Source organism: Patagioenas fasciata, chromosome 32, assembly GCF_037038585.1.
Source record: "Patagioenas fasciata isolate bPatFas1 chromosome 32, bPatFas1.hap1, whole genome shotgun sequence".
NCBI lineage: Eukaryota > Metazoa > Chordata > Aves > Columbiformes > Columbidae > Patagioenas > Patagioenas fasciata.
The window spans coordinates 4110559-4121961 of record NC_092551.1 but is presented as its reverse complement, the minus strand read 5'-3'; the positions used below and the strand labels follow the sequence as shown (position 1 = coordinate 4121961).

General features: G+C 60.9%; 1 long non-coding RNA gene across 1 annotated transcript; it reads right to left on the bottom strand.

Annotated features, from left to right (window-relative positions):
* Positions 1-829: 829 nt before the first annotated feature.
* LOC139825991 (uncharacterized) lies at positions 830-1396 on the bottom strand. The gene is made up of 2 exons (XR_011736118.1): positions 1240-1396; positions 830-1075 (listed from the first exon to the last, which is right to left on the bottom strand). It is a non-coding gene; the product is annotated as an uncharacterized lncRNA (long non-coding RNA).
* Between the last annotated feature and the right edge of the window lie 10007 nt (positions 1397-11403).

Below are 11403 nucleotides of genomic sequence, written 5' to 3'. Positions count from 1 at the left end.
TCGCAACGGACGCCCAAAGAGGAGCGAGAGGAGATGGGGCAGAATATTTTTAAAGAAGAAGAAGAAATACTGGGGGGTTCTCCCGCATATTCTCTCTAAGAGAGGGGTGAAGTATGAGGAGAGTAACCTCAAAACACTGTTCATTTGGTGCAGAGGCAGTGGGTTTCCTGCTGATCTGTTAGGAGTTTTTCAAATAGAGACCTGGGAAAAAGTGGGAACTGTGTTGTGGAAGGCGATTAGTCGCAGTGAAAAATATATTCTCGGCCTTGTAACCACCTGTAAACTGGTAATTACTACGGTGAAGCAATTAAAACCTGGAAAGACTGTTATGAGCATTAGTGACTCAAAACTTTAACTTGAACTTTGGGATGATAGCTAAAATCCTAACCCTAAACCCTAACCCGGTGTGAAGTGGCCGGGGGGGAGGTGTGTTTACCTCATTTGCATATTTAATGAGGTAGTTTTCATAATCGGGTTTAATTTCCATAATCAGGGTCTCATTTGTTTCGTGTGTGTTTGGCTGTTTATTGTTTGAGTATTTCCTAGGGGTACGGCAATGTCATGTAATGGATCGGAACGTGTAATTTAGTTTTTTCTTCTTTTTCCACACAAAATACCTACAAGTCTGGTGCAGCAGTAGGGCTGTGGAAGCTCTAGGGGAGGACTGGAATTATTAATTAATTAATCAATTAGTTAATAATTAATTAAATGAATAATTCCAGTCCTTCGCCATCACAATCGCACAGCAGTGAACTCGTAAGAGCAAAGCAGCCGTCTGACAGACGCGCTCAGAACCAGGCGAGGCTGGGGTCACAAAAACGGACTCGCATTGTGGTAACATCACTTTATTTATTGCCCCCCCCCCACCCCCGTGCTTTAAGGTGGGTTGCGCGGGAGTGGGCGGAGTCTTCAGAGGCACCGACGAATCAGCTGAGAGCGATGGTCACCTGCGGGAGGAGCTCGGCCAGGCGGGCGCAGCGATCGGGGGCGGCGGCCAAGGGCGTGTCGGCCAATCGGATGCGGCGCAGCTGGGGGCAGGCGGCCAATGGGGTGAGGGCGGAGGCGTCGCCAATCGCTAAGGTCAGAGTCAAAGGGAAGAACCAATCAGAGCCTGACCCCAGCACCCCCAGTTCACCCCAGTTCACCCCAGTTCTCTTTGATCCCGTCGCACTGATCCCCATTGACCCCCACTGACCCCTCAGTGCCTCCCAGTCCCTCCAGTGTCCCCTTGGTTCTCACGGTTTCCATGGAGATCCAGTTCCTCCAGGTGGGGGAGGGGTGGGAAACCCTGCAGAGTTGTGACCTCGTTGAGTGACAAGTCCAGAACCTGCAGGGGAGGGGCAGCCGGATGCTTGGGTCCCTCCTGAACTCCTAGGTCCCCTCAGAACTCCTGGGTTATCCCCTGAACTCCTGGGTCCCCCTCAGAACTCCTGGGTCCCCCCCTGAACTCCTGGGTCCTTTGGGGCACTCCTGGGTCCTTTGGGGCACTCCTGGGTGATCCCCTCCTCATCTCTTGGGTCCCCCTCCTCATCTCTTGGGTCCCCCTCCTCATCTCTTGGGTCCCCCTCCTCATCTCTTGGGTCCCTCCCGAACTCTTGGGTCCTTTGGGGCACTCCTGGGTCCCCTCCTGAACTCTGGATCCTTTAAGGCACTCATGGGTCCCCTCCTGAACTCCTGGGGGGGTCCCCTCCTGAACTCCTGGGGGGGTCCCCTCCTCAACTCCTGGGGGATCCCCTCCTGAACTCCTGGATCCCTCCTGAACTCTTAGGTCCCCTCTTGAAATCTTGGGTCCTTTGGGGCACTCCTGGGTCCCCTCCTGAACTCCTGGGTCCCCTCCTGAACTCCTGGGTCCCCTCCTGAACTCTTGGGTCCTTTAAGGCACTCCTGGGTCCCCCCCTGAACTCCTGGGTCCCCCCCTGAACTCCTGGGTCCCCCCCTGAACTCCTGGGTCCCCCCCTGAACTCCTGGGTCCCCCCCTGAACTCCTGGGTCCTTTGGGGCACTGCTGGGTGCCCTCCTGAACTCCTGAGTCCCCTCAGAACTCCTGGGTCCGCTCCTAAACTCCTGGGTGGGTCCCCCCCTGAACTCTTGGGTCCCCCCCTGAACTCTTGGGTGCTTTGGGGCACTCCTGGGTCCCCCCTGAACTCCTGGGTCCCCTCCTGAACTCTTTGGTCCCCTTCTAAGCTCTCAGGTCTCGCCCTGAACTCCTGGGTCCCTCCTGAACTCCTGGGTGGGTCCTCCCCTTAACTCTTGGGTGCTTTGGGGCACTCTTGGGTCCCCTCCTGAACTCTTGGGTCCCCTCCTGAACTCTTGGGTCCCCTCCTGAACTCTTGGGTCCCCTCCTGAACTCTTGGGTCCCCTCCTGAACTCTTGGGTCCTTTGGAGCATTCCTGGGTCCCCTCAGAACTCCTGGGTTCCCCCCTGAACTCTTGGGTCCCTCTTGAACTCTTGGATCCCCTCCTGAATTCCTGGGTCCCCCCCTGAACTCCTGGCTCTTGTCTTGAACTCTTGGGTCCCCTTCTAAGCTCTCGGGTCCCCCCTGAACTCTTGGGTCCCCTCCTGAACTCCTGAGTCCCCTCAGAACTCCTGTGTTCCCCCCTGAACTCCCGGGTCCTTTGGGGCACTCCTGGGTCCCCTCCGGAACTCTTGGGTCCCTTGGGGCACTCCTGGGTCCCTCCTGAACTCTGGATCCTTTGGGGCACTCCTGGGTCCCGCCCTGAACTCTTGGGTCCCCTTCTAAGCTCTTGGGTCCACTCCCGAACTCCTGGGTCCCCTCAGAACTCCTGGGTGGGTCCCCTCCCGAACTCCTGGGTGGGTCCCCTCTTGAACTCTTGGGTCCCTCTTGAACTCTTGGGTGCTTTGGGGCACTCCTGGGTCCCTCTTGAACTCTTGGGTGCTTTGGGGCACTCCTGAGTCCCCACGGAACTCCTGGCTCCCCTCCTGAACTCTTGGGTCCCCTTCTAAGCTCTCAGGTCCCCTCCTGAACTCCTGGGTCCCCTCCTGAACTCCTGGGTCCCCTCCTGAACTCCTGGGTCCCCTCCTGAACTCTTGGGTCCCCTCCTGAACCCCTGGCTGGGTCCCCTCCTGAACTCTTGGGTCCCTCCTGAACTCTTGGGTGGTTTGGGGCACTCCTGGGTCCCCTCAGACCTCCTGGGTGGGTCCCTCCTGAACTCCTTGGTGGGTCCCTCCTGAACTCCTGGCTCCTGTCCTGAACTCTTGGGTCCCCTTCTAAGCTCTCGGCTCCCCCCTGAACTCTTGGGTCCCCTCCTGAACTCCTGGGTCCTTTGGGGCACTGCTGGGTCCCTCCTGAACTCTTTGGTCCCCCCTGAGCTCTTGGGGGGCCCCCCTGAACTCCTGGGTCCCCTCCTGAACTCGTGGGTTACTCCCTGAACTCCTGGGTCCTTTGAGGCACTCCTGGGTCCCTCCTGAACTCCTGGGTCCCCCCTCCTGAACTCCTGGGTCCCCTCCCGAATTCCTGGGTCCCTCCCGAACTCCTGGGTCCTTTGGGGCACTGCTGGGTCCCCTCAGAACTCTCGGGTCCCCTCCTGAACTCCTGAGTCCCCTCAGAACTCCTGGGTCCGCTCCTAAACTCCTGGGTGGGTCCCCCCCTGAACTCTTGGGTCCCTCTTGAACTCTTGGATTCCCTCCTGAACTCCTGTGTTCCCCCCTGAACTCCTGGGTCCTTTCGGGCACTGCTGGGTCCCCCCCTGAACTCTTGGGTCCCTCCTGAACTCTTGGGTGCTTTGGGGCACTCCTGGGTCCACCCTGAACTCCTGGCTCCCCTCCTGAACTCTTGGGTCCCCTTCTAAGCTCTCAGGTCTGGCCCTGAACTCCTGGGTCCCTCCTGAACTCCTGGGTGGGTCCCCCCCTGAACTCTTGCGTCCCCCCCTGAACTCTTGGGTCCTTTGGAGCACTCCTGGGTTCCCTCCTGAACTCTTGGGTCCCTCTTGAACTCTTGGGTCCCCTCCTGAATTCCTGGGTCCCCCCTGAACTCCTGGCTCCCCTTCTGAACTCTTGGGTCCCCTTCTAAGCTCTCAGGTCCCCCCTGAATTCTTGGGTCCCCTCCTGAACTCCTGAGTCCCCTCAGAACTCCTGTGTTCCCCCCTGAACTCCCGGGTCCTTTGGGGCACTGCTGGGTCCCCTCCTGAACTCTTGGGTCCCCTCCTGAACTCTTGGGTCCCCTCCTGAACTCTTGGGTCCCCTCCTGAACTCTTGGGTCCCTCCTGAACTCTTGGGTGCTTTGGGGCACTCCTGGGTCCTCTCCTGAACTCTTGGGTCCCCTTCTAAGCTCTCAGGTCCCCTCCTGAACTCTTGGGTCCCCTCCTGAACTCTTGGGTTCTTTGGGGCACTCCTGGGTCCCCTCAGAACTCCTGGGTGGGTCCCCCCCTGAACTCCTGGCTCCTGTCCTGAACTCTTGGGTCCCCTTCTAAGCTCTGGGGTCCCCCCTGAACTATTGGGTCCCCTCCTGAACTCCTGGGTGGGTCCCTCCTGAACTCCTGGGTCCTTTGGGGCACTCCTGGGTCCCCCCTCCTGAACTCCTGGGTCCCCTCATAACTCGTGGTTCCGCTCCTAAACTCCTGGGTGGGTCCCCCCCTGAAATCTTGGGTCCCCCCCTGAACTCTTGGGTGCTTTGGGGCACTCCTGGGTCCCCTCAGAACTCCTGGGTACCCCCCTGAACTCCTGGGTCCTTTGGGGCACTCCTGGTCCCCGCCCTGCGTTCCTGGGTCCCCCCCTGAACTCCTGGGTCCCCCCCTGAACTCTTGGGTGCTTTGGGGCACTCCTGGGTCCCGCCCTGAACTCTTGAGTCCCCTTCTAAGCTCTCGGGTCCCGCCCTGAACTCCTGGGTCCCCTCCTGAACTCCTGGGTCCCTCCTGAACTCTGGATCCTTTGGGGCACTCCTGGGTCCCCCCCTGAACTCCTGGGTCCCCTCCTGAACTCCTGAGTGGGTCCCCCCCCGAACTCTTGAATCCCCTGCTCATCTCTTGGGTCCCCTCCTCAACTCCTGGGTGGGTCCCGCCCTGAACTGCTGGGTGGGTCCCCTCCTGAGCTCTTGGGTCCTTTGGGGCTCTCCTGGGTCCCCTCCTGAACTCTTGGATCCCCTCCTGAACTCCTGGGTCTTCCCCTGAACTCCTGGGTCCTTTGGGGCACTCTTGGGTCCCTCCCGTACTCTTGGGTCTGTCCCGAACGCCTGGGTCCCCTCCTGAACTCTTGGGTCCCTTGGGGCACTCCTGGGTCCCCTCAGAACTCCTGGGTCCCCCCCTGAACTCCTGGGTCCTTTGGGGCACTCCTGGGTCCCTCCTGAACTCATTGATCCCCTCCTGAACTCCTGGGTCCCCTCCTGAACTCCTGGGTGGGTCCCTCCTCATCTCTTGGCTCCCCTCCTGAACTCCTGGGTCTGCCCCTGAACTCCTGGATCGTTTGGGGCACTCTTGGGTCCCTCCTGAACTCTTGGGTCCCTCCTGAACTCTTGGGTCCTTTGGGGCACTCCTGGGTCCCACCCTGAACTCCTGGGTCCCCTCCTGAACTCTGGATCCTTTAAGGCACTCCTAGGTCCCCCCCATGAACTCCTGGGGGGGTCCCCTCCTGAACTCCTGGATCCCTCCTGAACTCCTGGGTGGGTCCCCTCCAGAACTCTTAGGTCCCCTCTTGAAATCTTGGGTCCTTTGGGGCACTCCTGGGTCCCCTCAGAACTCCTGGATTCCCCCCTGAACTCCTGGGGCTTTGGGGCACTGCTGGGTCCTTTGGGGCACTCTTGGGTCCCCTCCTGAACTCCTGGGCCCTCCTCATCTCTTGGGTCCTTTGGGGCACTCCTGGGTCCCCTCCTGAACTCCTGGGTTCCCCCCTGAACTCCTGGGTCCTTTGGGGCACTGCTGGGTCCCCTCAGAACTCTCGGGTCCCCTCCTGAACTCCTGAGTCCCCTCAGATCTCCTGGGTCCGCTCCTAAACTCCTGGGTGGGTCCCCCTGAACTCTTGGGTCCCCCCCTGACCTCTTCAGTGCTTTGGGGCACTCCTGGGTCCCCCCGGAACTCCTGGCTCCCCTTCTGAACTCTTGGGTCCCCTTCTAAGCTCTCGGGTCCCCCCTGAACTCTTGGGTCCCCTCCTGAACTCCTGAGTCCCCTCAGAACTCCTGGATACCCCCCTGAACTCCTGGGTCCTTTGGGGCACTGCTGGGTCCCCTCCTGAACTCTTGGGTCCCCTCCTGAACTCTTGGGTCCCTTGGGGCACTCCTGGGTCCCCCCGAAATCCTGGGTCCCCCCCCTGAACTCCTAGGTCCCTCCTGAACTCTGGATCCTTTGGGGCACTCCTGGGTCCCGCCCTGAACTCTTGGGTCCCCTTCTAAGCTCTCAGGTCCCCCCTGAACTCCTGGGTCCCCTCCCGAACTCCTGGGTCCCCTCAGAACTCCTGGGTCCCGCCCTGAATTCCTGGGTGGGTCCCCCCTGAACTCCTGGGCCCCGCCATGAACTCTTGGGTCCCCTCCTGAACTCTTGCGTCCCCTCCTGAACTCCTGGGTCCCTTGGGGCACTCCTGGGTCCCTCCTGAACTCCTGGGTCCCGCCCTGAACTCCTGGCTGGGTCCCCTCCTGAACTCTTGGGTCCCCTCCTGAACTCCTGGGTCCCTTGGGGCACTCCTGGGTCCCTCCTGAACTCCTGGGTCCCGCCTGAACTCCTGAGTGGGTCCCCTCCTGAACTCTTGGGTCCCCTCCTGAACTCTTGGGTCCTTTGGGGCACTCTTGGGTCCCCCCTGAACTCTTGGGTCCCGCCCTGAACTCCTGGCTGGGTCCCCTCCTGAACTCTTGGGTCCCCTCAGAACTCCTGGGTTCCCCCCTGAACTCCTGGGTGGGTCCCCACCTGAACTCCAGGCTCCCATCCTGAACTCCTGGGTCCCCTTCTAAGCTCTCGGGTCCCTCCTGAACTCTTGGGTCCCCTCCTGAACTCCTGAGTCCCCTCAGAACTCCTGGATACCCTCCTGAACTCCTGGGTCCTTTGGGGCACTGCTGGGTCCCTCCTGAACTCCTGGTCCCCCTCCTGAACTCTTCGGTCCACCCTGAGCTCTTGGGGGCGCCCCTGAACTCCTGGGTCCCCTCCTGAACTCGTGGGTTACTCCCTGAACTCCTGGGTCCTTTGGGGAACTGCTGGGTCCCTCCTGAACTGCTGGGTCCCTCTTGAACACTTGGATCCCCTCCCGAATTCCTGGGTCCCTCCCGAACTCCTGGGTGCTTTGGGGCACTGCTGGGTCCCCTCAGAACTATCGGGTTCCCTCCTGAACTCCTGAGTCCCCTCAGAACTCTTGGGTCCCCCCCTGAACTCTTGGGTCCCCCCCTGAACTCTTGGGTCCCTCCTGAACTCTTGGGTGCTTTGGGGCACTCTTGGGTCCCCTCCTGAACTCTTGGGTCCCCTCCTGAACTCTTGGGTCCCCTCCTGAACTCTTGGGTCCCCTCCTGAACTCTTGGGTCCTTTGGAGCACTCCTGGTCCCCTCAGAACTCCTGGGTTCCCCCCTGAACTCTTGGGTCCCTCTTGAACTCTTGGATCCCCTCCTGAACTCCTGGGTGGGTGCCCTCCTGAATTCCTGGGTCCCCCCCTGAACGCCTGGCTCCTGTCTTGAACTCTTGGGTCCCCTTCTAAGCTCTTGGGTCCCTCCTGAACTCCTGGGTCCCCTCCTGAACTCCTGGGTCCCCTCCTGAACTCCTGGGTCCCCTCAGAACTCCTGGGTCCCCTCCTGAACTCCTGGGTCCCCCCTGAACTCTTGGGTCCCCTCCTGAACTCCTGAGTCGCCTCAGAACTCGTGGGTTACTCCCTGAACTCCCAGGTCCTTTGGGGCACTGCTGGGTCCCCTCCTGAACTCTTGGGTCCCCTCCTGAACTCTTGGGTCCCCTCCTGAACTCTTGGGTCCCTCCTGAACTCTTGGGTCCCTCCTGAACTCTTGGGTGCTTTGGGGCACTCCTGGGTCCCCCTGGAACTCCTGGCTCCCCTCCTGAACTCCTGGGTGGGTCCCCCTCCTCATCTCTTGGGTCCCCCTCCTCATCTCTTGGGTCCCCCTCCTCATCTCTTGGGTCCCCCTCCTCATCTCTTTGGTCCCCTCCTGAACTCCTTGATCCTTTGGGGCACTCCTGGGTCCCTCCTGAACTCTTGGGTCCCTCCCGAACTCCTGGATCCTTTGGGGCACTCCTTGGTCCCGCCCTGAACTCCTGGGTCCCCTCCTGAACTCTGGATCCTTTAAGGTACTCCTGGGTCCCCCCCTGAACTCCTAGGTCTCCCCCCTGAACTCCTGGGGGGTCCCCTCCAGAACCCTTAGGTCCCCTCTTGAACTCTTGGGTCCTTTGGGGCACTCTTGGGTCCCCTCAGAACTCCTGGGTTCCCCCCTGAACTCCTGGGTCCTTTGGGGCACTCCTGGGTCCTTTGGGGCACTCTTGGGTCCCCTCCTGAACTCCAGGGTCCCTCCTGAACTCCTGGGTCCTTTGGGGCACTGCTGGGTCCCCTCAGAACTCTCAGGTCCCCTCCTGAACTCCTGAGTCCCCTCAGAACTCCTGGGTCCGCTCCTAAACTCCTGGGTGGGTCCCCCCCTGAACTCTTGGGTCCCCCCCTGAACTCTTGGGTCCCTCCTGAACTCTTGGGTGCTTTGGGGCACTCCTGGGTCCCCCCTGAACTCCTGGCTCCCCTCCTGAACTCTTTGGTCCCCTTCTAAGCTCTCAGGTCTGGCCCTGAACTCCTGGGTCCCTTCTGAACTTCTGGGTGGGTCCCCTCCTGAACTCTTGGGTCCCCTCCTGAACTCTTGGGTCCCCTCCTGAACTCTTGGGTCCTTTGGAGCACTCTTGGGTCCCCCCTGAACTCTTGGGTCCCCCCTGAACTCTTGGGTCCCTCTTGAACTCCTGGGGCCCCTCCTGAACTCCTGGGTCCCCTCCTGAACTATTGGGTCCCCTCCTGAACTCTTGGGTCCTTTGGGGCACTCCTGGGTCCCCTCAGAACTCCTGGGTTCCCCCATGAACTCCTGGGTCCTTTGGGGCACTCCTGGGTCCCCTCCTGAACTCCTGGGTCCCTCGTGAACTCCTGGCTCCCGTCCTGAACTCTTGGGTCCCCTTCTAAGCTCTCAGGTCGCCCCTGAACTATTGGGTCCCCTCCTGAACTCCTGGGTCCCCTCAGAACTCCTGTGTTCCCCCCTGAACTCCCGGGTCCTTTGGGGCACTGCTGGGTCCCCTCCTGAACTCTTGGGTCCCTTGGGGCACTCCTGGGTCCCCCCCGAACTCCTGGGTCCCCCCCCTGAACTCCTGGGTCCCTCCTGAACTCTGGATCCGTTGGGGCACTCCTGGGTCCCGCCGTGAACTCCTGGGTCCCGCCCTGAACTCTTGGGTCCCGCCCTGAACTCTTGGGTCCCGCCCTGAACTCTTGGGTCCCGCCCTGAACTCTTGGGTCCCCTCCTGAACTCTTGGGTCCCCTCCTGAACTCTTGGGTCCCTCCTGAACTCTTGGGTCCCTCCTGAACTCTTGGGTCCCTCCTGAACTCTTGGGTGCTTTGGGGCACTCCTGGGTCCCCCTGGAACTCCTGGCTCCCCTCCTGAACTCCTGGGTGGGTCCCTCCTCATCTCTTGGGTCCCCCTCCTCATCTCTTGGGTCCCCCTCCTCATCTCTTGGGTCCCCCTCCTCATCTCTTGGGTCCCCCTCCTCATCTCGTGGGTCCCCTCCTGAACTCTTGGGTCCCCCTCCTCATCTCTTGGGTCCCCCTCCTCATCTCTTTGGTCCCCTCCTGAACTCCTTGATCCTTTGGGGCACTCCTGGGTCCCTCCTGAACTCTTGGGTCCCTCCCGAACTCCTGGATCCTTTGGGGCACTCCTGGGTCCCTCCTGAACTCTTGGGTCCCTCCCGAACTCCTGGATCCTTTGGGGCACTCCTTGGTCCCGCCCTGAACTCCTGGGTCCCCTCCTGAACTCTGGATCCTTTAAGGTACTCCTGGGTCCCCCCCTGAACTCCTAGGTCTCCCCCCTGAACTCCTGGGGGGTCCCCTCCAGAACCCTTAGGTCCCCTCTTGAACTCTTGGGTCCTTTGGGGCACTCCTGGGTCCCCTCAGAACTCCTGGGTTCCCCCCTGAACTCCTGGGTCCTTTGGGGCACTCCTGGGTCCTTTGGGGCACTCTTGGGTCCCCTCCTGAACTCCAGGGTCCCTCCTGAACTCCTGGGTCCTTTGGGGCACTGCTGGGTCCCCTCAGAACTCTCAGGTCCCCTCCTGAACTCCTGAGTCCCCTCAGAACTCCTGGGTCCGCTCCTAAACTCCTGGGTGGGTCCCCCCTGAACTCTTGGGTCCCCCCTGAACTCTTGGGTCCCCCCCTGAACTCTTGGGTCCCTCCTGAACTCTTGGGTGCTTTGGGGCACTCCTGGGTCCCCCCTGAACTCCTGGCTCCCCTCCTGAACTCTTGGGTCCCCTTCTAAGCTCTCAGGTCTGGCCCTGAACTCCTGGGTCCCTCCTGAACTCCTGGGTGGGTCCCCTCCTGAACTCTTGGGTCCCCTCCTGAACTCTTGGGTCCTTTGGAGCACTCTTGGGTCCCCCCTGAACTCTTGGGTCCCCTCAGAACTCTTGGGTCCCCCTTGAACTCCTGGGTCCCCTCCTGAACTCCTGGGTCCCCTCCTGAACTATTGGGTCCCCTCCTGAACTCTTGGGTCCTTTGGGGCACTCCTGGGTCCCCTCAGAACTCCTGGGTTCCCCCATGAACTCCTGGGTCCTTTGGGGCACTCCTGGGTCCCCTCCTGAACTCCTGGGTCCCTCGTGAACTCCTGGCTCCCGTCCTGAACTCTTGGGTCCCCTTCTAAGCTCTCAGGTCGCCCCTGAACTATTGGGTCCCCTCCTGAACTCCTGGGTCCCCTCAGAACTCCTGTGTTCCCCCCTGAACTCCCGGGTCCTTTGGGGCACTCCTGGGTCCCCCCCGAACTCCTGGGTCCGCCCCCTGAACTCCTGGGTCCCTCCTGAACTCTGGATCCGTTGGGGCACTCCTGGGTCCCGCCGTGAACTCCTGGGTCCCGCCCTGAACTCTTGGGTCCCCTTCTAAGCTCTCGGGTCCCCCCTGAACTCTTGGGTCCCCTCCTGAACTCTTGCGTCCCTCCTGAACTCTTGGGTCCCTCCTGAACTCTTGGGTGCTTTGGGGCACTCCTGGGTCCCCCTGGAACTCCTGGCTCGCCTCCTGAACTCTTGGGTCCCCTTCTAAGCTCTCAGGTCCCCCCCTGAACTCCAGGGTCCCGCCTGAACTCCTGGGTGGGTCCCCTCCTGAACTCTTGGGTCCCCTCCTGAACTCTTGGGTCCCCTCCTGAACTCTTGGGTCCCTCCTGAACTCTTGGGTTCCTCCGGAACTCTTGGGTCCTTTGGGGCACTCCTGTGTCCCCCCCTGAACTCCTGGGTCCCCCCCTGAACTCCTGGCTGGGTCC